Raw genomic sequence first — 25,521 nt, 5'->3', positions numbered from 1 at the left:
ATATATTAATGTATTCTGGGGGTTATGATGTGGACATCTTTGGGGGACCATTCTGCATACCACAGAGTGAATGATAGAGAGACCAATCAATGGGGCTTTAATGAGTGTATTAACCTATGGGATGCAGTTTTGCTGGTGGTCCTCTGAGGAGCTGTACAGAATGCATATCAGAATTGTCCCTCTTAAGAATAGGGAGACTGAAGCATTCTACCACCACCTGTTCCCCAGGGGTTGAAGGCTGAGCTTGGAAACATTAACACCTCCCCATTTTGGGGTGGTCCCTGCCATATGTGAGTGGCCTGTACAGCTTAAGGAGTAGCCAAGCAGAGAGATGTGACAGAGAGCACATAACTGTTCAGTATTTCTTGGTTAAAATCAGGTGTGTCAAGAGGATGTGATGTTGTATCTAACAAGTAATGCTAAGATAGCACCTCAATCTGTTAAACACACTTTACTGCAGTCCTTTATTAGAGAACAGATTAATTAAGAAATTTAGGGCTGTGTCCTAAATGTCCTTTATTGAGGCAATAAGAAATGCCAGTTGTTGGGGACACTGTCATATTTGGATAATGATGACTGTCCTCTGAGCACCAAGGTAGAAAGCAGATGCTGTCATGGAACAGAATCTTTAGTTTCGGCGGGGGCGATATGCTTTCAGAGTTGCAGAAGCCAGAAGACACTGCAAAGGCAAACAGAAGTACCATAATGGGTAGCTAAGCCAGAGTGGTCAACAATGTACCTTGGCCTATCTTGATCTATCACAATAACTAATAGATCATTATCTTAGGGATGAGATAGACGGTCAGCTGACTAGTGAATTGCTTGATTTGTAAAACAAGAAAAAAAATTCAGAACTGGCAAGAAGAAGGTTAACATCTACTACTTCAATAGGGCATTGCAATTCTTTGCTCAGTTCCCATATCTGAGTCAAATCTCAGATGCAAGTGCTATTGGTTGAAGCAGAGACATTTTCTTTTTCTTTCTTTTCTTTTTTTTTTTTTTTTGAGACATTTTTTTTTTTTTAAGATTTTATTTATTTATTTGACAGACAGAGATCACAAGTAGGCAGAGAGGCAGGCAGAGAGAGAGGGAAGCAGGCTCCCTGCTGAGCAGAGAGCCCGATGCGGGACTCGATCCCAAGACCCTGAGATCATGACCTGAGCCGAAGGCAGCGGCTTAACCCACTGAGCCACCCAGGCGCCCCGAGACATTTTCTTCTTGAGGAAGTACCCTGATCATCACTGCAAGTATACTCAATAAATATTCCTCCAATAATTCCCCAAAGAGATGAGATGCTTTTATCAGAGTAACTTCACACTGAATAGGGGGGGAAATTCAGACTTTTTGAGAGCTGTTCCAACAAGGCTTGGGGAAGCAATAACACCTGAGGTTCCCGAATTCCATCATAAGGGTTGTCATGGATGTTTACTGAGGCCAGGTGATGAATGTATCCTAAACGATTACATCTTAGAGCCACTGCAATGGTTCCGTGAACCAAGCAAATATTTGTTGGAAGAAATCAACAAAAGCTCTGGGTGCCTTACTATTGCTATTGCTCTAATAATAATTCTTTTTAATCCCCATCAGTAAAGACAAGAAGAAGAAATTTGCTTTATATGGAGAAAAAAGCAGTTCACATTCGATGTCTTTCTCCAGGACTGTGTTCATTCTCATGCTCTCTGTCACAACATAGTAGGACACTGACTCTCTTAAAATTCTGCAGAATGATACATTGCTCTGATGTTCTGATAACTTCACATTCAGCAGAAAGTGGCAAGTACACTGGACACTCTGCCAAGATGTTTGCATGTCAGAAATAGGAAATAAATTTATAGGTCCATCATATTGGTAAGTTTTGTATAAGTACATTGATCTGAGTCATGCCAAGACAACCTCTTTAAAGTAAAGGATAAATTATTGCTCCATGTACCCCCTGACATTAAGAGGTATATATATATCCTTATTAGATCTTGAGGCAGTATAAGCCATACCTGAGAATATTTCCCCAACCCATTCTCCATCAGGTGACTTAGAAGGCTATCAGTTTTAAGGGGAACCCAAATCAGTAAAGGGTTCTGCAGCAGGTCTAAGCTCTAGTTCAATCTTCCCTGCCTCTCAGGTCATAGGATCTTGCAGATCTAATGGTGGTAGAGAGGACAAGCCCTAGTAGAAGGGTCCTAGGGTTCTAGAGCAAGATCTCGTGCTCTTCAGCAAAGGGCTACTCATCACTTGAAAACTAGATCCTGGCATGCTTCTGAGCCCCATTAGGGCTCTAAAAGCTTGATAGTGAAATATTAGTGACTATGCAATATCAGTGACTGTCAGATATTCAAAGTCACAATGTGTGAGAAAAATTTCTTGTATAGTGGAAATGATCCAATGGGGATCAAGCCCAGCCTGGTCCAGAGAACACTAGTAAAATATATGAACATGTGTCTAAGACTCTCATTTCACTTATTACTGTTGAACTGATACTGCTCCCTCACTTTCTACCTAAGAACTCAGGAATTTTCCCATGACCAGCTAATAAGGGAGAAAAATTCTCAAGCCTCCCTTAATGGATGGGTTGGCTCAGTACATTGGTGCAAGCTAAATTACAGTCCCACTCAGAGTTGGCCCTGAAGGATAATGGTGCAGGGAAATCCTCTCAGTGGGTGGAGCTGCAAACATTTCAGGTCATCAAATTTATATGAAGGAAGAAATAGCCTGGGAAATAATATAAACAGACTCCAGTGGCTTGGATGGTTGATCAAGACCTGGAATGTTAGGAGAATGGAAGCAAGGAGTTTGAGGGTGAAACGTGGATGGACTTGTGAAGTGGCACAGATTGGGAAGGCACCTGTGCTCACGGCATTGCACCCCAGAGATTAAACTTCATAATCCAATGGTGGGACATCAGTCAGGCTCCATCTGTGGTCACCACAAAGATGGTATGTAAGAGGACTATACACAGAGTACCCCGAGTGGTACAGATGAGCCCTATTCATGGACCTAAAACATGAGCACCCTTTCCACCAATGCTACTGCTGAAGACTGAGACTGACCTATCAGCAGCAGGGACCAAATTAGGTGTTCTCCCCTGAACACCTGACTTATACAGCCAACTTCCTCTTCACATTTCCACATATCTACTGAATCAACATCTCAAGGAGGAAGGAATGATAGAAGGGGGGGAGGGAGGGAGAAAGAGAGGGCAAGAGAGACAGAAAGGTAGGAAGGAAAGTCTAATGGATTGAATATTATCTCCCAAAAAGATGTGTCTAAGTCCTAGGTCCAAACTTCACACCTTTGGTATTTATGATTATGACCTTATTTGGGAATAGGGTCATTGCAGATGTAATTAAGTTAAGGATCTCAGTCAGGATGAGAACCTTCTAGATTTGGGGTGGACCTTATAAGATAATGGAGAGGGAGATTTGAGACACAGAGATGCTGAGGGAAGAGACAATGGGAAGACAGAAGAAGAGATGGAGCTATGTTGCCACTAACAAAGGAATACTTGGAACCACCAGAAGCTGGAAGGTAAGGAAGGATCCTTCCCTAGAACCTTCGGAAGGAGTATGGCCCCACAGACACCTTTATTTCAGACTTCCGACTTTCAGAACTGTGAGAAAATAAATTCTTGCCGTTTGAAATCACCAAATTTGTGCTAATTTGTTGCAGCAGCCCTAGGAACCTGATACAGGAAGAAAGAAGATACATACGCAAGAATTGCAAATACTTGATAAGAGCTTCGACTTTGATATAATTTATAAGTTGAGAGATAGTAAGTGATTGCAATGATTTCTTCTAGCCCAAAACATTCATGAGTCTAATCAAGGTCTTGCAATAAATACCTATTGTATTTTGTAGGAACTAAGGGAAGACCAGGGAGATTGAATTCTGTGCTCCCTCAGCCATGTACCTTGAGGTTCCCCTGCAGTACAGGTTGTGTAGACAGACTGAGTAAATCTTTTCTCCAGCAATGGAAATAGGACAGTTTCCTTGGCATTGTTCTGTGGAAGAAGTATATGTAGGAAATTGCCCTGCAAGAATGCAGTCAGAACTATTTGATTCAAAGTAGTTAACACAATTTTTATAAGCATAGAAGAAAGAAAATAGATTTTATTTTAGTCCTAATGCAGCAGAGATCGAAGAAAATGGGAAATACTAATGAATGTAATTCAGGTCTAAAATATACAGAGAAGTGAACTTAATAAGCAAATTGGCCTCCAGCCCTAACATTACGTTTCATTTCTTCAGGTAGAATAATTATGTAAAAAGAAAAAAAAACCTAACATTTTTGGTTCTCAACTTTGTTAATTAAGCAGGAAAGTTGGAGGTAAAAATTTATTCTACTGGTTCTTAGGCAGAGATGTAGTGTTTCAGTGTGCTTCTCAGAAATTCAAATATAGAGACGAACATACAGATGTTCTGGTACTTTTCGAATGTCGATATTTGGGTGTAAGTAATACAGATACACTGGCTTATATGTGATTTTATTAAAGACACACTTTTGCTATCCACAATCACTCCCCGGTAAGCCTGTCTAAGTTTCATGGCTTTAAAATACCATCTTACTGCTGACAACTCCCAAATTTGTATCTCCAGCTCAGACTTCTTTCCCTAACACCAGACTCATACATCCAACTGCCTCTTGACATCTCCACACATGTATTGAATGAACACCTCAAACTTAACATGTCCAAACCCCCGGATGTCCCCCCTCAAGCCTGCTGGCACTCCTCACTTCTCTGCATTCATTAGTGGCATCTCCATTCTTGTCACCATTTTCCTCTGGCATCTCACAATCAGTCCTTCATGAAATTCAGCCATCTCTCGCGTCAGAATACATCTAAATTCTGATCACTTCAAACACTGCCACCCTCAGGCAATTCCATCATCCTGACCTGAATCTTGCAATAGCTTCCAACTGGTATTTCTGCTCCCACCCTCCTACAATCTAATTCTCAAATAGCTGCAGGAAAGATCCTTGTAAAACATTAAGTGAGGTCATGACATTCTTTTGCTCAAAATCCTGCAGTTTCTTTCCTTCTTACTGAGAGTAAAAGGTTCCCCTTACAGACTTCCACACATTTGCCTGCAACTACTGGATTCTAGACCATCCTCCCTTGCTACCAGCCTTCTTCTCTTTGAGTACAGCAGAAAAGGCTCCTCTCAAGGCTTTTGCTACTGCTGTTCCCTCACCTAGAATGGTCTTCCGTTAGTCTAAGTCTTCCAAGAGGCAGACACCAAGATGGGATTAAATGTGCCTGCATTTTATTAGAGGATTTCCTATAATGCAAGCCTGACCCTGGTGAGGGGGAGAGGGAAAGAAGGTGGGGTGGGAGCATCCTCGAATGCCACACACACTATGGAAGTTTCCAGAAAGCCCTCAGGGAGTTCTCAAGCCAAAGTCAGCTGTCTGGAGAGTCTCAGGTGCCCCAGGAATGGGCCTGCCTTGATGCTGGCACCCCTGAATCTTGTGGAAGTCAGAATTCTGCAAACACCCCCAAAGATGTTCACATCCTCATCTCTGGAACCTGTAAGTATTACTTTTTTTTTTTTTTTTTTTTTGCCAATGTAATGAAAGTTAGAGATCTTAAAGTAGGGAGACTCTCCTGAATTGGGGACAAATCCAACCACATAAACCTTAAAAGAGAAAAACCTAGTGAACTGTTGTGGGAATGCAGACTCTTTAGAAGCCAAGAAGCTCCAGCAGACAGTCAGCTAAGAAATGAGGACTTGGGTCCTACAGCTGCAAGGAACTAATTCTGCCAAAGACCTCAGTGAGCTGGGAAGCAAATTCTCCTCTGGAACCTATAGATAGAAGTCCAGGCCTGCCTACTCCTCAATTTTAGCCGAGGAACCAGCCAAGCCCATCCAGTCTACCTACGGAAACTGTGCGATAGTAAGTTTGTATTGTTTTGAGCAACAAGGTTTAGGGTAACTTGCTATGGTGGCAACAGGAAACAAGCACACTCTGTAGCTGGAGGTTACAGCTTTGAGGCACATTCAGCAGGCCTCCATTCCATCCCATGGAGAGGCACAGCCCAGCCCTTTACTCCTGAGCTCTCCCCTGCCTTACTCTCTGTAGCACGCATATATCACTTTTTAACACTCCTTATCATTTCCTGATTGGTTTGGCTTATTGCTGTTTTCTTTCAGAAGGACAAAAATTTTCATCTGTGTGCTCACTGACGGGCTTCTGACAGTGCCCAGAACATAAGAAAATGCTCTTGAAAACTGAAGGAATGACTATCAATACTCCAGCATTTGCATTTGGTCTGGATTATGGCAGCACGCACTCCATTGAATGCATGGGACGTGGGTCAAGAAGTCCAAGTACAGAAGGATATAAAGCTAGGGGTGCCTGGGTATCTCAATCGGTTAAGCAACCAACTCTTGATTTCGGCTTGTGCCCTGATCTCAGAGTTGTGAGATCCAGTCCTGTATTGGGCTCTACAATGGGCATGGGCTCTTGAGATTTTCTCTCTCTCCCCTTCTGCCCTGTCCCTCTAAAACAAAGAAAGGAAGATGTAAAGCTATAAAAGCTATAAAAACTGAGGATCAGTGCCATCGATCTGCTGTCTTCCTACCTAGGAATTATATGGCCACTGATCATCAGAGTGACAGCATCTTCTATGTGCATGCTGTCAGACCAACTAGTACTTTGCCGAGAGGGACCCCTCCTACAAATCTTTTGGCTCACTCCTTAGCAAGGAGATGGCTAGCCCCTTCCCCTCTCCTCCCTCCTTGGGTATCCTGGAGCTACTTACTTAGTCCAAGAGAGCTGGTAAACCCTGCCTTTGGCATTTTATAGTTTGCAAATCACATTGACACCTGTGATCTGGTTATTTTAATGAGGTCACTCACCTCAGGTCCAAGTGGTACAATCTACAATTTAGAGATAAACTGAGGCTCAGAAAGACAGTCATTTGCTCAATATTATGCAAATAATTAGAAGCAGAGCCTGCACTCAAACCCATAATGTCCAACTTCAAATTCCATGTCGATCACCTTGGGACAATGTGCCTTTTGGCTTTGGGCTTGACTGGTTTAAAAATGATGAATGAGAAAGAAGGCATGGGGGGACAGAAATCAGTTTAAGAGAGCTAACTGTAGTAGAGTAAGAAAATTTTGAGAAGAGGAAAAAAATTAGGGCATAATAAATTTAGGAAGAGTACCAAAAAGCTTTATTTTTGAACATGCGTAAAAACAGACGGCATGCATTAAATATGTACACAGTCACTGGTGACTCACCCATATATTTCATTAACCTGGACATGACACTGGGAAAATCCTAATGAAAACCATGACTCTACATGCTGAGTACAACATGAGGAGAGAATCATAAGCATTGCCGAAGTCAGAACATCTTAAATTATCATCTCACCTCAAGGTCACTGTGGCTTACACCTGCCTAGAGAAGAGCATCAGGAACACGTATCACCAGGGTTCCCTCATATCCCACGCGGATCGCAACTCGTTTTTCTTCTAAAATGGAGGCTGCTGTGGGGGGTCTGGGTGGCACAGCTAGTTACACATCTGACTCTTGGTTTTGGCTCAGGTCCTGATCTCAATCCTGATCTCAGGGTCATGAGATTGAGCCCCATGTTTGCTTGAGAGTCTGGTTGAGATTCTCTCTACTTTTTCCCTCTCCCCCTCTTACGCTCTCTCTCTCAAAGTAAAGAAAGAAATCTTTAAAATAAAATAAAATAAAATGGAGCCTGCTATGATTGTTCCTATAACATGGCTGGTTAAAAAAAAAAACAGGGGGAAGGGAAAGTTATAAAATTAACAATTGGTCATTTTAGAAAATTTCAAAAATAGAGAAAAATATAAAGAGTAAGGAAAAATATTGCCTAAAGTGCCACTCTCCAGAGTCTCTATTAACATTTTAGTATACCTCTGCCCAATTCATTTTGTGAAGTTTCGCACATTTTAAATAGAAGGTTATAAATGAAATTGAAGTACTTTAAGGAGGGCACGTGTTGGGATGAGCACTGGGTGTTACACGCAACTAATGAATCATTGAAAACTACAACAAAAACTCATGATGTACTATGTGTTGCCTAACTGATTATAATAAAAAAAAATTGAAGTACTTTAGTTTCTCCCTCCCCAGATCCATTCTCCTTTCAAAAATGTGACACACATCCTTCAAGTCAATATTTTATATTTTTGTTACATACACATTTGCATTATATTATTTTTGTTTTTAAATGTTTGCATAAATGCCACCATACTGTTCTAAAGCTTTCTTCAATGCAGCTGTTTTTCATTCAACCTATTTTTTATTTTTTTTTTATTTATTTTTTTTTGGTTTTGAGTATTTTACTGAGACATAATTTACATAAAATACAATTCTTTGTAGGAATACAGTTGGATGAATTTTAACAACTTATATATACAGCCGTACAATTTTTTTAGTAAATCATGATATAGAATATTTCCATCATTCCAAAAAGTTGCCTTATGCCTCTCTGCAGTCAATACAACCATCAATCTATTTTCTATCTATAGATTTGACTTTTTAGCAATGTTCTATAGATGAAATCATATGATATTTAATCTTTTTTTTTTTTTTAAATTTTTTATTTTTTATAAACATATATTTTTTATATACATATATTTTTATCCCCAGGTCTGTGAATCACCAGGTTTACACACTTCACAGCACTCACCAAATCACATACCCTCCCCAATGTCCATAATCCCACCCCCTTCTCCCCAACCCCCTCCCCCCGGCAACCCTCAGTTTGTTTTGTGAGATTAAGAGTCATTTATGGTTTGTCTCCCTCCCAATCCCATCTTGTTTCATTTATTCTTCTACCCACTTAAGCCTCCATGTTGCATCACCACTTCCTCATATCAGGGAGATCATATGATAGTTGTCTTTCTCTGCTTGACTTATTTCGCTAAGCATGATACGCTCTAGTTCCATCCACGTTGTTGCAAATGGCAAGATTTCATTTCTTTTGATGGCTGCATAGTATTCCATTGTGTATATATACCACATCTTCTTGATCCATTCATCTGTTGATGGACATCTAGGTTCTTTCCATAGTTTGGCTATTGTGGACATTGCTGCTATAAACATTCGGGTGCATGTGTCCCTTTGGATCACTACATTTGTATCTTTAGGGTAAATACCCAATAGTGCAATTGCTGGGTCATAGGGCAGTTCTATTTTCAACATTTTGAGGAACCTCCATGCTGTTTTCCAGAGTGGCTGCACCAGTTTGCATTCCCACCAACAGTGTAGGAGGGTTCCCCTTTCTCCGCATCCTCGCCAGCATCTGTCATTTCCTGACTTGTTGATTTTAGCCATTCTGACTGGTGTGAGGTGATATCTCATTGTGGTTTTGATTTGTATTTCCCTGATGCCGAGTGATATGGAGCACTTTTTCATGTGTCTGTTGGCCATCTGGATGTCTTCTTTGCAGAAATGTCTGTTCATGTCCTCTGCCCATTTCTTGATTGGATTATTTGTTCTTTGGGTGTTGAGTTTGCTAAGTTCTTTATAGATTCTGGACACTAGTCCTTTATCTGATATGTCGTTTGCAAATATCTTCTCCCATTCTGTCAGTTGTCTTTTGATTTTGTTAACTGTTTCCTTTGCTGTGCAAAAGCTTTTGATCTTGATGAAATCCCAGTAGTTCATTTTTTCCCTTGCTTCCCTTGCCTTTTGCGTTGTTCCTAGGAAGATGTTGCTGCGGCAGAGGTCGAAGAGGTTGCTGCCCGTGTTCTCCTCAAGGATTTTGATGGATTCCTTTCGTACATTGAGGTCCTTCATCCATTTTGAGTCTATTTTTGTGTGTGGTGTAAGGAAATGGTCCAATTTCATTTTTCTGCATGTGGCTGTCCAATTTTCCCAGCACCATTTATTGAAAAGGCTGTCTTTTTTCCATTGGACATTCTTTCCTGCTTTGTCGAAGATTAGTTGACCATAGATTTGAGGGTCTATTTCTGGGCTCTCTATTCTGTTCCATTGATCTATGTGTCTGTTTTTGTGCCAGTACCATGCTGTCTTGATTTTTTTAAATCTATCTTTATTGTCAAAGGTAAATGTATTGCTTATGAATTTGAACTGCTAGGTAATATTTCATTATATGACTAGACCACAATTTATTTATTTATTCCTTCTGAATAACAACTAGTTCTTTTCAATTTCTTCTCTCATATTTAAAGAACACTACAGTGGATATTCTTAAAATATGACTTCCTGGAGCACATTTGCAAGAATTTCTCTGGACAATATTTTTAGAGGAGAAATTCATGGATCATAAGGTATACACAATTTTAGTTTCACTTGATATTGCCAAATTACTCTCCCTGTAGTGGGTGTACCAATTCACCTGTATGAATGAGAGGTCTTTTCTTCACATGCCTACCCATATTTAGTACACACACACACACACACACACACACACACATAAACATTCATACACATAAACATATATTATACATACATGAATATTCTGGATATGAATTTTTGTTATTATGTTTCAGATACCTTCTTTCAATCTGACTCTTGCCTTTTAAACTGGATTATCATACAAGTTTTAAATTTGATAATAGTCAAATTTATCAGTCTTATGCCCTAATAATTGTACTCTTCTTATCTTATCCAAAAAGTCCCTTTCTTGACTCCGTCATTGTGTTGTTGGATAGTCACTGTTTGCCCTTCCAGATTCACCGTCCACCCTTCTCTACTCTGTGCTCTGGGCCAGCTGGACTCATTTGGTCTCTATCTTCCAGTTGAGTCTCACCAGTGGGAAACATCTGCAGACTGAGAGGCAGGAAGAGAGAAAAACTGAGGTATTTGCATTCCTGAGTTATTCTTTGCCATATGAAGTTTTGGAAATATTGCATTCCTCTGTCTCAGGTTGAGGTCCCGCTGAGTAGCCCTTTTCTGTAGCTCTGGCTTTCCCCTAATTGATCCCTTCCCATTCCCCTTCAAGCCTAGGGATTGTAACAGGACTGTTGGCTGTCATCAGTCCCAGAAGAATTCATGATTCCCTATTTGTTTCTCTTAACTGTCCCCATAGCTTTGTAAGTGGTCCAGTCATTAAGCTCTCTTCAGTTACCACTTTTGAGTGACTACCTGTTTCCTGCCCAGACCCTAATCAATATAGTCATCAGTCTTTTCTTATATATGTTCTTCTAATAATTTGAATGTTTCTTTAGAGTTTGTTTATGCACAGCACTTAGTATGAGGTCAGGAACTAATGTCATTTTCCCCTGTATATATGGAAAACCTTGTGTCCAGCATCACTTATTGAATAGTTCCAGTCCTTGCCACTGACTTACAGTGGCTTCTCTATCATACACCATGGTAGACATACACTTGGGTCTGTTTTTAAGTAATTTATTCAATTCCAGAGAGGCAAGACCCTTAACCTCTTCATGCAGATGGTACTAGTGTGTATTTCATATTGTTGTTGTGAGGATGAAGTGAGTTCATACTTATCTGTTACTTTGGTCAGTAGAGGGCACACAGTAAAAGCCAAAAAAATTCAGCTGTTAGTGTCATCATTAATATTTGTAGGTCTTTGCATAAATCCTGAATTATTTTAATGACTCCAGCTTTATAATTAAAGTTGGTATCTGCTAGCCCGAATATTTTTTCCTGTTTTCTCTTAAGTTAAAATTTTCTTAAATATTTTAAGCATTTTCCCCTTAAAATTATATCAATTATTAAAAACCGTTAGAATAATTTTTTGCTAATAAGAATAATTTTTAATAGTTGAATATTATTCTACCATATGTACGTATCTTTTTTTTTATTTTTACAGGATAAACAGGTAAGCTTTATACTGTCTTTTGAGAACAATATATTCAGTCTCTGTAAAGACTGTCAAAAATTGCCAATGCTGGGCGCCTGGGTGGCTCAGTGGGTTAAGCCGCTGCCTTCGGCTCGGGTCATGATCTCAGGGTCCTGGGATCGAGTCCTGCATCGGGCTCTCTGCTTAGCAGGGAGCCTGCTTCCCTTCCTCTCTCTCTGCCTGCCTCTCTGCCTACTTGTGATCTCTCTGTGTCAAATAAATAAATAAAATCTTAAAAAAAAAATTGCCTATGCTGACTGTATTTCAAGTCGTCATGGCGGGGTATTGGGAAAAGTTTTCAATTAGCAATAATTACGCCTCGGATAAACCTCATTGGCTATGATAGTGCCACTGTACAAAGCTATTTTTACATATCTTAATTTAACTCTCAATTTTCCTGATGTGGGACCTGTCCCAGCTTTTTAATATTGTCAGTAATGTTATGACAAATATTTTACATAAATTTTTATTTGTATTTTATATTATTACTTTAAGATAGAGCTATTAATCGGGCTCCCTGCTCTGCGGGGAGCCTGCTTCTCCCTCTCCCACTCCCCCTGCTTGTGTTCCCTCTCCCGCTGTGTCTCTGTCAAATGAATAAATAAAATCTTAAAAAAAAAGAACTCTTGAAGTAGGATTAGAGTCAACATGGGTAGAACTCAGGTTGCTAAGGGTATTGAAGACCAGATATTTCTTACACTTTTGAAACAATAAATTGTTTTTAAAAATCTGTCAAGCTAATAGCTTCTGGATTTAGTGTGGGTATGACCAGTGAATCCCATAATTACACGTCTACTGCTATACCTCTTTTGCTATCAAAGTTAGAGGCAATGCTATGTGGAATTGTATGCCAGTATTCAGATACTCCCTAAGTCTTACATGATAGAGGCTGAGATCAGCATTGAGAAAGGAAAATATATATTTAGAATAGGATTCAATTGCAATAGGGAAAAAATGCTGACCTTTTCAGGACAGAACGAATCTTTTTAGGGTAATCAACTTATCACCAAGTAATTGATTCGTTTCCTCCAAGATAGTAATATACTGGAGGCTTAAAGTCAGTCTTTGTGGCTCATGAATTGGACATTCAGCAGCAGTAAAAGATGTATCAGCCTTGTTGAGAGATCCATGGTGGCAGGCCCATGTATAGCTTCTGTTCCACCATAGCTACCCCACACACGAACCCACTACATAGCATTGAGGTAGCCAAGGACAGAGAGTGACCATCATTTTCTGGACTAATTATTCAATTCACCTGCATGCTAATGTCTCTTCTGTAGCAGATGCTCCCCAGTGGATGTTAACATATGATACCAAGACTCTTACACTTGTGCCAACTTCCATTGGTCTATCAACATGCACTCTCCATGACCTTATGGCTAATCTTCCAATCTTACTCCTCTGGGCCCTAACCAACCACTAAAGACATTGACCCCCACCCATAGATTCAAGTAAATTCTTATCTCCGGCACTTTTATTTCAACACAAAGTAGATCACCAAATGGTCATTAGGAAGATTTCTACTTTGCCATTATCTTTCAGAAGTACCCTTAAATGGGACTGTATTGCAGTGGTAATCCATTTCTAGTTCACCAACATTCTAAGCCATGAATCAAGCTCATTTTTTTCTCTTCCAGCAGTTAGTCATAGGCAATCCCCCATGAGGCCATAGACATGAGTTAAAGGAGAGGCTGTGTGCAAAAATGATGAGTTTGAGAACTCCCTGGGCCTGAACTCAGATGTATCACCTTTACTGTACAATGAAATAAAACTGAGCTTTAAGTCTTGGTGGGTCTGCAGCACTCATCCCATGATGGCCAGCCTGATGCCCCATGGTACAGACACTCAGTCTCTACCAGGGTCCAGAATAATACTGAGAGCAAGTTTTCAAGTGGTTTACAGTTCTCTGCTGCAGATGACATGACTTTGCTCTAGAACCCAGGAATCTGTGCTGTGACATTCCTATTGTGACTTGCCAGAGACTCCCTGTGGCATTTTTATTTATTTATTTATTTGATAGACAGAGAGAGATCACAAGTAGGCAGAGAGGCAGGCAGAGAGAGAGGGGGAAGCAGGCTCCCCGCTGAGCAGAGAGCCCAATGTGGGGCTCGATCCCAGGACCCCGAGATCATGACCTGAGCCGAAGGCAGAGGCTTAAACCACTGAGCCACCCAGGCGCCCCTCCATGTGGCATTTTTATCTTCCAGCAGATCCTTGAGATCTGCATGAGAGGATTTTCCATGTCTATAGGGCCTGTACAGGTGTGATTTCAGGTGAATCCCAAGGCTTACCCTGATCCTGTAGGAAGGTCTGGAGTGTAAATAACAACACAGGGTCTATTGCGTTTCCAGGAAGTAAGCTGGTCTTTCGTATTTCTATATCAGCCATTGGGTTGCTCCAGGTTAGGGGAAGAATAGATAAATTCTTGAGCACCTCCACTTCTAGTTGTCTATGTGAAGCAACTGGAGTAGCCTAATAGTGGTTCTTGAAGAAAGGTGCAGGAACAATCTAATAGCAGTGAGCACACTGAAGTAGAAGGAAGGTAAAAAGGTTATGGGGGGGATCTGATCAGTGTACCAGCATCCCTCATTATAGCAAGCCCATTCATGGAATTACCAAAGGCATGAGTTGATGGGGCCCAAAGGTCTGATAAATGTCAGATGCTATAGCAAATCCTCCAACCAAAACCAATCCTTTATACCAATAGAAAATGTATTAAACCCCAAAATCCTATCTAGCCAAGTTTGGTATTTTTGTATAGGATATATATAGATGCATATAATATCTATTAATCTCCTAGTTCTTACACTTTTTCTCTTTTGACTTCTTGTTCATAAAGGAGTTTTTTACATGCAAAGTTTGTTCCCTTTATGCCTTGGAGTTACTCTTCTTTATTCTAATTTAACAGATGACATTTGGTATTACTATAAGTATTACTGAAAACCTTTAGGCCTCATGATATTCCATTTCCTAGGATTAACCCAAATATTTTGGAGTGAAGTTGAAATTACTGATGGTATTTTTGCCAAAATAACTTTTGATTATGGTTGATGTTGCAAAGAATTCTCAGTAGTTACACTGTATGGCTCTGGATTTGGAATGCTGATGGGTATTCCAGTGATGATATAGTAGGAAACTATTTGTGATGATGACAATCCTGAAGGAGAAAGAACATGTGAACATAATGTCATTATAGAGGGATGAAGGTTATTTTTGTAAAAATAGGACAAAGCAACTTGTTAAGTATGATAGACCCAAACAGATAAAAATGAATATACTTTTGGTGATAGCTATTTTACAAGAATTCTCTAGTTTCATATAACCTTGAAGAAGATTATGTAGTTTTTAGGGTCACATGCTCAGAAAAGTTGTGATAAATATTTCGACATTTTAAAAGTATAGTTTAGTCATTGGGATAATCTCAAGTGAAAAATGAAGCAATTTGTTCTATTAGACCCAAGAGATCACAAAACCTAATTATTCCATTGCTTCCTCAGGCATAATCTCTATGTCTGTTGTTGTAAGAAGCTAATTCTCCGAGGATGCTATTAGTAACTCACTTCTGCACTGTTTGTCCCACACTGAAAATAGTGCAGGTGTTATAAATGTCACTGTGTTTCCAAAGCATAAAGCTCCATTAATCTTTTATATTTATGGTTTATCAGGAAATAATGTTGCTAAGTGGTAATAGGATATTATCAGGATAAGTCCAATAGGATACTGAGGATTTTTTAGGAACAACATATACTTTCATGTGTGTGCTATTCCCTTGGCCCAGGTTCCTCTTTATCTCTCTTTGCTATTGCATTTCTGCATTATTCAAGGCCCAGATCAAATATCAACTCTCTGAAGGCTTCTCTTTAGGTATTCCCAGGTAAAAAGCACTCTCTTCCTCCTCTTTGCTTATGCAAATATTCTAATACTTAACAGGCTCTGACTGTGTGCCTTTCTCTAGTTCTGTGCCTGCTTCTCATCTGTCTGCTCTATTACATTTCAAACTCTTAAAAGTGAACCTTTCTCATCTTTGCTTCCTCGAAGCCCAGAACAATGCTTGGCACACAGCAGTCACTCAATGAATGCCTGTGCCATGCGTTGTTATTTTTCTGAAGGGTCCCTTCGATTCACCCATGCCTTTGTCAGTACCTGTCAATATGGATACCTCTTTGCAAATGTTTGTAGAATTGAGCAGAATCCATTTACATGTAAGACAAATATTTGATGATTATTTTAATCTTAACACTCTCCAAATGGCACTAATAATAGAGGCTGATGTTTATTTCTGTTGCTACAGGCGGTCCATAATGGCACTTAGGAATGAATAACTGGCTTCAACTTTTTTTTTAATAAAAGCCTATAAACTGAAGCCGCTACACATGTATACTGGAACTGGACAATTAAATAAATGGATGGTAGAAGGTGGGAGCCAGGTTTCTCACTGTTGGAGTGGGACATTATAGAAAAGCAAAGGGAGAAGGCCAGAATGATCCATGTGATAATAGATTAGAACTAGAGACATCAGTGTGAACCAATATATAACTTACTATAAATAGAGATGGACATATTTATATATATAAATATATACACGTGTGTGTATATATATGTATACATATATACACATATATATACATATTAATACACACACACAAAAACAAGGATTTGTTTACACATATGTATTTCCTTGCTTTATCAACAGGGAGGTCCTAGGATTAAAACACCCTAGTAGCAATGAGCACATTTACGGCCCAGATCTTGATGTCTAATATCATTCTCCAAAACAGGAACTAGGCATCCTTGGAGAAATGGCTAATTATAGAACTGGAATAGGAAATACAAGATGAGCCCAGAGCATCCTACAGTGCCAGAAAGGAAGAAAGTCCTCAAAAAACCAAAAATGACAGGAATATGTCAAAGGGGCACAGAAGTCAATGAAACCAGCTCCCGCTAGCCAAAGTGGCAATAATTTGAGGAACAAAGTAAATTAGTATTGGATTATAACCTGAAGTATAAAATAAAATCTCTAAGTCCATACCAACATAAATAAATGATGGATAAATAAATAAATAAGCAAAAAAGACAGATGTTCTCTGTAGAAGAATTCCAATGATTTATGGTACTCCGTTCTCAAGAGGGAAGAACATCGTTCCTTGATCTTTAAGTGTGGGCTGTTCAATGACTGCCTTCCCAGAAGTACAGAAGGTGAGAAAATAGAGGAGACACCTGACAAATAGTACCTCAGGCAGGTGGTGAGGAGCAACATCAACAGCTCTAAGTCAGGGGGATATTATGTCGTGATGAGAATGACACCTAACATCTGTGGGTTGTCTTTGATCTCTTTGGGGATCTTCTCTTCCAAAACCCCAATTTAATCATGAAGAAAAATGCCAGAAAAACTCCCAAACAGGTACCTTCTACAAAATACCCCACCAGTATGTTAAAACTTTCAAGATCATCAAAAATAAGGGAAGTCTGAGAAAGTGTCCTAGCCTGGAAGAACGTAAGAGGATGTGACATCTAAAGGGAATGTGGCTTCCTGAATCGAATCCTGGAACAGAAAAGGGACATTAGAATCTGAATGAGCTTTTGACTTCAGTTTTGGTTTTTTTTGTTTTTGTTTTTGTTTTTTTGAACTTGTAAGGTATTAGAGAGGGCATGGATTGCATGGAGCACTGGGTGTGGTGCAAAAACAATGAATACTGGGACGCCTGGCTGGCTCAGTTGGTTGGATGACTGTCTTCGGCTCAGGTCATGATCCCGGAGTCCTGGGATCGGGTCCTGCATCGGGCTCCCAGCTCCATGCGGAGTCTGCTTCTCCCTCTGACCTTCTCCTTGCTCATGCTCTCTCTCACTGTCTCTCTCTCAAATAAATAAATAAAATCTTAAAAAAAAAAAAAAACAATACTGTTACGCTGAAAAAAAATAAATTAATTAAAAAAAAAAAAGCTGTAAGTACATAATGTAAACCTGTAAATACCAGAATGCAGGGTAGGGACTGGCATGTAGTAGACATTTAATGTGTATTAGATAAAGGGTGTGGGAATGATTGGCCCTCCCTTAAATGTATGTTCCTCGCCCAAACATATATCAGGCCCATAATCATATAAATATATATACTTATATCCATATAGCATAAATACTAGTAAGTAAAAGTAGATAAGCAATTGTATACCTTTCTGTTGTATTAGTTTGACCTTATTTTCAGATCCTAAGCCCTTTATTTTTATTCTTCCTCTCTCATTAATAGAATATAAGGATTTCTACAGCCCACGTGGTGACATATTTGTAGGCCTGTTGCTTCTGCATTTCTGTAGAGCTCAGAGATAAAGATGTAGAGAAACTACTAAGCCACTCTACTGAGAAAACAACCGCCAAGTGTAGCTGCGGATTGCTTCTTTTAAACATCCCAGTGGCAAATGGCCAAGCATTCATTCACATCTTTCACAGGGATTCTGGACCCAACACTTTTCACAATCCCTGATCACAGGCAGCTCATTCTCTGTGTAAAGAGGGATACAGACAGGTGAACGAGCAAGCCAAGGCACTAAGAAGTTGCACCTGAAATCAAGGAAGGCTGAACCAAAGAGGTCTGGTTCAGCTGGACTTGAAGGATAAGTAGGTGCTCAGTCAGGAAGAACAATTATACTAAAGGTTGAGAAAAAAGGAACACTTAGAAGAATGATTCCTTCTGTGGCTCTACATGAGGATGGGGGGGGTGGGGGGAGAGAAACCTGGGAATAGAATTACCCTGCTAAGGAAAAACTGACGCAAAGAGGCAAAATTGATGAGGGTTATTTTTGGTGCTTCCTGCTCCTAGGTGAGGTGAAGAGTGTTTAGGATCAGGTTTAAGAGAACCTGAATCTGTAGCCCAGCTCTACTTTTTATGACTGAGTAAAGTTATCTATGCTCCAATTTCTCATCTGTCAAATGGGATGCCTACAGTGCCTACTTCACCTGGTGAGAGAATCAGTGAGCTGCCAAATACGTCAAACACTTTGAGTAGCATGGGGTACATGAGATTCAAGAAAAGTTGTTTTTATGTTAGTGCTGTTTTTGATAACACAGGTCAGTCCTACTGAGATGGCGTGGACTCTCTTGGATGGTGTGTCTGCATTTTGGGACCTGTCATCAGAGCATCAGTGGGACCTGCCTTTGGCTGGATAGAGACTACATTTTAGGCTTTACCCAAGCATTGAAAATGAATGATCTTTGTCATAAAATCATATCGTCTCTGAGTTAAGATGCTATCTCTGTCATAAAATAAGTTTCTACATGTTTTCAATCTAGATAATAAAACATTGTATCATAAAGTGTTATATATGAATTTCTAAAGCTGATGTATGGTGAACACTAGTGTCCACAACCCTGAAGAGTACATTATTCTGACTAACTGCATCTTCCAGAGAGCTAAGGGAGCAGTACCTCAAGATTCAAAACTTATAGAATTATATCAATTTTAAAGGAATATTATTCTATATGAAATATCCTTATTTTATCAAGAGTACTTTTTTATTTATCCTTCAAGTTACAACTTTAATACCTGTTCCCTGTAATATTTCAGACTCTAAGGGGAAACTCATTGTGGCCCTACTGCAGACTAACAAAGAAAATTCATTATTATAAATTCATAGAAATAAAGGATGAAATACAACTAAACTTGAGAAAATACACAACTGAGCTAGGAAAAAGGAGAAGAAAGTTCCTGGTGCTAAAACTCACCAGCTAGAGTTGCAGCAACCCACGGGATGTAGGATCAGAAATAGAGGGAGGGTCTAGGAACTCGGGTTTTAACTGACATGCCAGGACAGAAGGTGCTACTTTGGGGCTCCATCCATTCACTGTATTTAGCTACAACTGAGACACCTACATGTAATTGAGCACTGGAAAGCCAAATAAATAAATAAATAAATAATTTTTTAAAAAGAAAAAGAAAAGAAAAGAAAAGAACTTGAAACACTTGTTCTGCCAATACGTCTGTCCAGGGAAGTGATAAAAAGCTGTGGGTGAGAAAGGAAATAGAAGTCTGAGCCATATACCTGTTAATCTTACCAAATGCATAGTAAGGGAGTCATCAGAATAAGAAGTTAATGCCAAAAACTAGCCCAGATATGGGCTAACAACTGGGACATCAGGCAGAAGCAAATTCACAGCCTCTCTAGATCATGCTTCAACCCAAAGGATATGTGGTTCTCACGAAAAAATGATCCCCTTTGAAGATAAACTCACCTCCCCAAATTACAAGATGTACAAGGAAATCAGCCATCTTATGCAAAAGTCAACAGACAGGAGAAAGAGACAGATTAGACTTTCAGAACATTATATATAAAGTTACAAAAGTAGTTGTATCTACAATGTTAAAAATGCTTTTTAAATGGAAACATTATAGGCAAAAACAGGATGTTCTAAGAAAATAAAACATATTTTCTTAAATAAAAAGGAATATCCAGAAATTAAAATTTCAACTATTTGATATTAAAAACTTTGGAATAAATCAGATTTTAGGTAAGATACAGTAGAAGAGAGAATTAATGAAATGTAATATGTTTCTAAGAAAATTCATTGTAAGGCAGCAAATTGAGAAAAATAGATAAGAATATGAAACAGCTGTTAAGAGACAAGGAGTAAAGAATCAAGAAGGAGAGTGTATAATGAACAGGAATATTAAGAGATATGATAACTGATAAATACTGAGAACTTAAATAAAATAGAAATCCACAGATTAACAAAAAAACACCTAGTCTCATTGGAATGAACAAAAATAAATTTGCACCTGGAAAAAATCATAGTAAAAGTGTGAAACATCATAAACAATGAGAAGATTGTTAAAATTCACCCAGAGGTAAAAGATAGATTATCAGCAAAGGAACATTTGGGCTGATGGCTATTTTCTCAAAGACAATATGTGGAAGATTAAAAGATTAAACCAGTTGAACAGCTAAAATTATATTTTTAAAGCAAGGCTGATATGATGGAGCTTGAGGACCCAGTTGCAGCTATAAGTAACATTAAAACATGCTATAAAGCTGTAATACATTTACACATGGTAAAATGATGACATAGAATGAAGAAATAGGCCTATGAACTAAAATAGTTAGCTTTTAAAAAAACCCAAAAAACCAGAATACATCAAATGAATTAGAAGATTTTAAATAAAGCATTATAATAAAGCAACAGGGAAGGGGAAGATTATTTAACAAATGGTACTGTAGCCATTATCAATTATTTTTTAAAAAGTAATAAATTTTCATCTTCACATATTATTCTAAAAAAGGAATGCACATCAAGAGTTTAAGAATAATTATTAAATAAATAAGAAAAGAATCTGTAACTCTCAATCAGTTGATGGGTAAAATGGTGAGGAATAAAGAAAACTTGATCAATCCAATAGAAATGTTCTGTGATCCTACAATTCTGCTTCTTGCTACGTAACCCAGGGAGACTCTGGCACATGCGCAAGAGAGGTAGACAACATATACATTAAGTCATTCATTTCCATCAAGAGCAGAGTAAGTAAATTGTGGTAGGCCTATAAAACAGAATATTATAGGCAATTAAAATGAATTAACGACATCAACATTGGTCAAGCTGGAAAGGATTGCTGAGTAGAAAAAATAGAACCATAGGTAAAAATGATACCATTTATGTAAACTTAAACACCAAAAGAGATCTGGGATGTCTATGAAAGCATGTGTGCCCAGGTGAACTATGAAATCATGCACTGGCAGGATTTATCCCCATGTTAAGATAGTGGTTTTCTCTGGGGAGATTGGGAGGAAGAGTGGGAACAGGAACATGGGTAAATAAATGGCTTTAACTCTATCTATGACACTTAAATTCTTTGGTAAAAAGAAAAGTGCAGGAAATATGTTAAAGTATTGACATTTGATATATCTAAGTGATGGAAAAAGAGGTATCAGTTATATTTTCTGTACCTTTCCATATGTTAAAGTTCTTAATTTAAAAATATTTAAAAAACTATTCAAATAAAGTATAAGTATACAAAGCAAATCTATCTTCTGTCCATCTCCCCTGGCAATTTTATCTTTCCATATTTTCTTTTGCTTGTGCAAGAATACATATTCTGGAAGTTTTTTTGATTCAGAATACTACACACAATTTCTTTTTTTTAAATATTTTACTTATTTATTTGAGAGGGAGAAAGAGTGTGCACCAGTGGGGCAGGAGGCTGCAGAGGGAGAGAGAGAAGCAGGCTCTCTCTCACTGAGCAGTGAGCCCCACAACAGGGCCAATCCCAAGACCAAGACCTGAGCCAAAGGCTGATGCTTAACTAACTAAGCCACCCAGGCACCCCTGGATAATTTCTTCTAGTCAATGCACATAGATTTACTTCATTCTTTGTATTTTTTCACAGCATGAATGTATCTTAATTTTACCCACTGATTACCATATTAATTAGATTTCCAGGAACATTTTCATTTGTTGGTGTATTTGTTGTTTGTTTGGGCAGAAATTGCTACTAAAACAATTCTCTAATAAGTTGCTACCCTCTTATTTTTGTCAGATATATTCCCAGAAGTAGACTTTGGGGTTAAAGAATATATACACTTTATATTTTCATAATTATTATGAAATTGCTTGCAATAATAGCTATAATATTTTTATAGTCCTAACAATTATGTTTGAGAATGCTGGATTCACGTATCCTGGTCAGCCCAGAAACTATCAATATTTTCCATCTTTGACATTCTAAATTATTGGTTTTTTTTGGGGGGGGGTTGCATTTCCTTAACAAGGTACAAATCTGAACATCTTTTGTATGTTCATCGGACATTTGTGTTTTCTACTTTGAGAACTGCCTGTTACTATTCTTTGCTCTTATTAAAAATAACTTCATAACTTCTCTATAACTCACTCATTTGCTCAGTAAACACTATTATAGAGGACATTGTGAGAGTCTGGGGCTAAGCACCAATGGCAATTAAGATACAGACTGGGAGTACCTGGGTGGCTCAGTTGGTTAAGCCTCAGACTCTTCGTTTGGGTTTGGGTCATGATCTCAGGGTCCTGGGATACAGACCGATATCAAGCCCCACAACAGACTCCATACTCAGTGGGGAATCTGCTTGAAGGTTCTCTCTCCCTTTCTTTGCCCCGTGATAACATGCTATAAACACTGCAAGAAATGTCTGTCTAAACAGAGTGCAATGAGCCACCTTTTGAGACCCAGAAAGGACAGGAAACCTTAATCCAGCAAGCTGATGCTTCCACTATTGGGTCTTGAAAATGAGTAGGTACTGGCCAGGCATTTCTCACAGCTTGGGATCTGTGCAAAAGGAAGACAACACAAGTAGAAGAAACTGTGTATAAAATCCAGCAGATATGAGTAGTTTGGATTAGTGCACAGGAGTCATGCCACTGAGACAGGAAATCAGGACGAGTTGTAGCTTCCAGAAGAGAATGAGGAAGAGAAGTTGGAAGTCATCCAGCATAGTTGAATAAGTATGTCCAGAGTGCAGAAGAATGGTCTGTTAGAAATCCATTCTTGAAAGTCATCTACATATAGGTAGCAGTCTGTCATTCATTATAGCAATTTTGAAGCTCCACCAGCTCTATGGGGTTTCTGGTATGTGGGGCAGTTTGTTAGCAAACTAAATGGCTTCCAACTGCTATTTTTTTTTAAAGCTTTTGTGCTTACTTTATCGTTTGAGGTTTTTTTTTTTTTTTTTTAATGTCTCTTCCCTTGCTTTTAAAACTCATTCTTTATGCTGTGAAGTACCTCCTATTATATTTCTTTTTCTGCCTACTTACTAAAAAACTCTGTACATAGAGATTGGCTACTCCTCCCCCAAATTTGGAATTGTGTGTATATACTGATGTCAGTATCTATTAATATATCCAACAGGAGGAGCAGAAGGAACTGTCTTGGTAAATACTGAGATGTGGAAGTTCAAATGTTTTTACTTAAATTCCAGTTAGTTAATATACAGTGTAATATTAGTTTTAGATGCATAATACAGTGATTGAACACTTTCATACATCACCCAGTATTCACCACATATATTCACTTCTTAATCCCCACCACCTGTTTAACACATCCCCACCTCCCAACCTGCCTTCTGGTAACCATCACTTTGTTCTTTATAGTTAAGAGTCTGTTTCTTTGTTTGCCTCTTTCTCTTTATTGCCCCCTTTGCTCATTTTTTTGTTTTGTTTCTTAAATTCCTCATATGAGTGAAATCATACGGTATTTGTCTTTCTCTGACTGACTTATTTCATCTAGCATAATGCTCTCTAGCTCCATCCATGTTGTTGCAAATGGTAAGATTCCACTCTTTTTTATGGCTGACTAATATATATATATATACATATATATATATATATTTCCATAATTTGGCTATTGTAGTTAATGCTGCTATAAACATTGGGGTGCATGTATCTCTTTGAGTTAGTATTTTTGTATTCTTTGGGTAAATATGCAGTAGTGTGATTGCTGGATCTTAGGGTAGTACTATTTTTAACTTTTTGAGGAACCTCCAGAGTGGCTGCACCAGTTTGCGTTCCCACCAACAGTGCAAAAGAGTACAAGAGGGTTCCCCTTTCTCCACATCCTTACCAACACCTGTTGTTTCTTGTGTTGTTGACTTTAGATATTCTGATAAGTATGAGGTGATATCTCATTATGGTTTTGTTTTGTATTTCCCTGATGATGAGTGATGTTGAGGAACTTTTCATGTGTCTGTTGGCCATCTGCATGTCTCCATTGGAAAATTGTCTATTCCTGCGGTCTTCTTCCCATTTTTAATTGGATTATTCATTTTTGGGGTGTTGAGTATTATAAGTTCTTCATAGATTTGGGATACTAAGGAGTTTTTATCTTTTAAGAAGTTTGTAATTTACATCCTGATTCTTGTGTGTTTTCCAAGGATAGATTAAGGGGTCAGATATATGAGATCTGGATTAGTGAAGTTTTGCTGTTTATAGACACAGACATAATATCAGCATTTTTAATTGCCTTCACTTTATAAATCAGTTATTTATGAATTGAATTTTTCAAGAAAAACATTTAAGCAAATGATTCACATTTTCATTTCAGACACACTTTAAGATGAATATTTAATAACTCTACTTCTTTCATTTTCTAGCTTGAAGACCTTCTTTATCAAGCAGTTTATGATCCAGGACTAATGATGAAATGCAGATGGCACCCTCACTATTTAAAAAATGTCCATCACTGAATCTCTAGTAAATTGAGTAATATTTTGTAATCAAATCAGTATCCCAAATTATTCTGATTTATGAATTCTAATCTGATTTCACAATTTCTTTTTGTCATTGCACTTTGTATTTCACTTTACAATGTCAAAACAAAATATGCCTGTGGTTGCAAAGTCAAATAGACTGAGGAGTCTGCTGTTGTATCTTTCCAACCCACCAGTTTGCTCTTTAGACACAACCCTTAAAAATGTTTGCTTCTAGCTCCTTTGTGATGCCTCAACAATCTCTTAACTTGCTCACTATTGCTCATTGCTCATTAGAGTTTGTTTTCATGATAGTTTTAGACAGTGTCTACTGACATCCTACTGATAGATGAGGGTTTATCTCACCTATATCTCCCTACTTCACCCTCCCCTTTTCCTTACCTCCCCATCATTTGTTACTATTAACACTTCTTCTACTGGATGCCTCTGCAATTGTAAACAACTCATTAAATCTCTACTTCCTAACCCAACAACCACAGCCATCAATCTCTTGACCT

General features: G+C 38.5%; 1 long non-coding RNA gene and 1 other non-coding gene across 2 annotated transcripts in view; both read right to left on the bottom strand.

The window, feature by feature from the left end:
* Positions 1–25,521, bottom strand: part of LOC131826717 (uncharacterized) — an 84,319-nt gene that overhangs the window by 43,613 nt on the left and 15,185 nt on the right. The window lies entirely within an intron of this gene.
* On the bottom strand, positions 12,033–12,173 carry LOC131828251 (U4 spliceosomal RNA). The gene has a single exon (XR_009352303.1). It is a non-coding gene; the product is annotated as a U4 spliceosomal RNA (small nuclear RNA).

The sequence above is a fragment of the Mustela lutreola genome, chromosome 3 (genome assembly GCF_030435805.1).
Source record: "Mustela lutreola isolate mMusLut2 chromosome 3, mMusLut2.pri, whole genome shotgun sequence".
Taxonomy (NCBI): Eukaryota; Metazoa; Chordata; class Mammalia; order Carnivora; family Mustelidae; genus Mustela; species Mustela lutreola.
The sequence above is the reverse complement of the archived record's forward strand: the minus strand, read 5'-3'. Positions and strand labels throughout refer to the sequence as shown.